Raw genomic sequence first — 3,337 nt, 5'->3', positions numbered from 1 at the left:
GGTGGTCCCGGGGGCCAGGCCGCAGCCCCCGGGCCAGCCGCTGCAGGCTTCTGGGACGGATGCTCTCACCCCCTGCCCCCAAAACCCGATGAGGGAAGGGGAGGAAGGATGAGGAAGGAGACATTCAGGTTCTAGAAGCAGAAGTCCTTTGCTGGGTTCCTTCTGGCTACAGGACAGGGTTCAACGAGACGCCCTCCCTCCTCCCTCCTCCCTCCTCCCTCCTGGTCATTCAGGAGGCTCTGCCCACCCTGGGGGCGGGGCACATGCCCCAAAGCCCATATTTTGAAATGTCAGCGGTGAAGCTGGGTCCTTCAGGCCCACACAGCTCACTCTACCCGCCCCCACCCCGCTCCAGTGAGTCTGGGGAGGCCTGCGGGGGCAGAGCCCAACAGGCCCGAGGGGCCCCCTAGATTCGCTGGGTCCCGGGCCTCTGTTCCAGAAGCCCCTCCCCAGTGCCAGCGACCCTCAGTCCCGGCGTGAAGGGGCACGGCTCTCCTGGCTGGCATCTCTGGTCCTCGGGTCAAAGGCAACAACCTCCGTCCTGGGGCAGCCAGAGGGCTGGGCTTCAACCTTGAGTTGTTTCTGTGCTGGCTCATTTGCACACGTGTGCACGTATGGGGGGGGCTAGAACAGGTATGTAAAGACTCCCACACCTGCACAGGGTGAGCTCTTCTTCTTCCGGGAAGAGGCCGGTGCTGGGGCCACGGCCGCAGACCCTGGGATTCCTGCGGTGGCCACATCCTCCTGACTCTGGGAAGAAGCCCAGGCCGGGGTGGGGGGGTCAGGAGCCCGCTGAGCAGGGGCAGAGGGACAGGCAAGGCCAGACCTGGGCTGTCGGGGGTGGGGTGCCACCCTCTGCTCCTGGGAGCCCCGCCCACTGTGTCGTCTCTATTGCCTTTAAGAAGCTGGGCTCAGAACAGTGAGCCACCACGTGACGCCCGTTGGGATGCCCAGTATAAAACACAAAGACTACAAGAGCAAGTGTGGGCGAGGATGTGGACAAGTTGGACCCTGCGCACGGCTGGCGGGAATGTAACGCGGCACAGCCGCTGCGGAAACAGCATGGCGGCTCCTTAGAAAGCTAATAATAGAATCATCACACGACCCAGCGGTCCCCTACAGGGTGTGTGCACCCCAGGGGCCCGAGAGCGGGACCCGAAGAGGTGGCAATCAGGATTATTCACAAGAGCTGGAACGCGGAATCAACCCCAACGTCCCTCCCCCGATGGGTGAGCGATAAGCTCAGTGTGGACCGGTGGACGATGGAATACTACTCAGCCCTGAAAAGCAAGGACACGCTGACATCTGCCACAGCATGAAGGAGCCTCAAGGACGTCATGCTGAGTGATGCCAGCCGGTCCCCGGAGGACAAATATTCTACTGATGCCACGTGCACGAGATTCCGACAGCAGAGCAGACACGTAGAGGCAGAAAGGAGAGTGCTGGTTGCGGGGGGCCTGGGAGTCTGTGTCATGGGGACAGAGTTTCTGTTTGGGGAGATGGAAAGTTCTGGAGATGGATGGTGTGAATTACTCTTTTTTGAAAAAAAATTCTAATGTTTATTTTTGAGAGAGACAGAGAGAGAGGGAGAGAGAGAGAGCACGCAAGCAGGGGAGGGGCAGAGAGAGGGAGACACAGAATCTGAAGCCGCTCCAGGCTCCGAGCTGTCAGCACAGAGCCAGACGCGGGGCTTGAACCCATGAACTGTTAGATCATGACCTGAGCAGAAGTTATCCGAACACTCGGCTAACTGAGCTGCCCAGGCACCCCAGGAATGTGAATTATATAATGCCGCTGAACTGTGCACCTAAAAATGGTTAAGGCAGTAAACTTTATGTATATTTTATCACAGTAAAAAAACAAAAATGAAAAAAAAGCCACGTGCAAGGATTCAGCAAGACCCCAAGTGACCACAGGACCACCCCACAGGCCTCCACCCCCGTCCTCACAGACCAGAGGCCACCTCTGCTCGGAGGCAAGCCCAGAATGCATGTGCTCAGGCACACACCGGCCACCGGGGAGATGTGGCTCAGACCCCGGCAGCCGCTCTGAGCCCACACTGGCAAGGGTCGTTCCCGGGAGCCCAGGGCAGCGGGGGGACACTGTCCTTGGTCACCCCCACATCACCCTTCCCTCCATCCCGAGTGAGTCTCCCCGGAGCCACACACTTCCTACAGCGGAGCCTCTCCTGTCCCCTGCTCCCCTCCCCCGTTGCCTGTGTCTGGCTCCGGTGACCCTGCGCTGAGGCTGGAAGGGCCCAGAACAAGGGAGGCGGGCCCTGTGGAGCAGGCGGAGGCCCTGGCGCACCTGCTGAAGGACTTGCACCCACAGGAGGCGGCCGGGCTGGAGGCAGGGCTCGGCTCACCATCTCCCATTCTCTCCTGTTAGCAGCCGCACGGGCAACCCACGAGCACGTACGCTTCTGTCTGGGACTGCAGCGCTGGACGTGAGGGGTGCGGGTGGGTGTGGCTTGAAGATCTGTGGTGTACGTGTCTCTGCATGTCAGCCCCCCCCAGTAAAGAGGAAATGATGGTTCTTGGGGTTACTGGACCACAAGCACCCCATGACCAAGGGACCAGCATGGGGTCCCTGGCCCTGTACCCACTACACTCACAGGGAGGCCCCCACTCCAGCCGCATCCACCCACGTTGCGGCCAGAGCAGCCCCTGGCCTGGCCTGGTGCCCTCCGCCAGCTGAGACCCGAGGCCCCAAGCCTTCCGGGGAAGGACGTGCTTCCTACGGGCCCCCACGTGGGTTTGCATTTCATATATCTTTTGGGGGAAGAGGATTCGAACCATAACTGGCATGCATTTTATTTAATTATTTATTTATTTATTTATTTATTTATTTATTTGTCCTGGGAGGACTTTCATTTATTTATTTTTTTAACAAATAGTTTATTGTCAAGTTCGTTTCCATATAACACCCAGTGCTCATCCCCACAAGTGCCCCCCTCCATGCCCATCTCCCCCCTCCCCCCACTGTGCATGCATTTTAATGTGTAATTTTCAATATCTTTACTAAGATGGGCTCTTGCTATTATGTTTATTGGCCATTCGTGTTTCTTGTGAGTATCAGGCCTTCTTTCCTGCCCTGTCTTCCGTTAGCGGCTTTTAGCCAAGACTCCCTTGGTTTCGAGAAACAGAAATGCAACCCAAATGGCTTTAAGCTAAAAAGGAAGGTTTGTGGTTTCAGGTTAGGTGTCAGGCTGAGCTAGATCCAGGCGCTCGTAGGAAGTTTCTCTGTTCTCTTGCATCTTTTCAGTTCCGTCTCCCAGCTCAGCTGCCCTGTGTGGCCCTTGGTTTCCATCAGCTCATTCCGTCTTGCAGCCATGATG

The sequence above is a fragment of the Crocuta crocuta genome, unplaced genomic scaffold, assembly GCF_008692635.1.
Source record: "Crocuta crocuta isolate KB4526 unplaced genomic scaffold, BGI_CrCroc_1.0 scaffold675, whole genome shotgun sequence".
NCBI lineage: Eukaryota > Metazoa > Chordata > Mammalia > Carnivora > Hyaenidae > Crocuta > Crocuta crocuta.
This window is presented reverse-complemented; position numbering follows the sequence as displayed.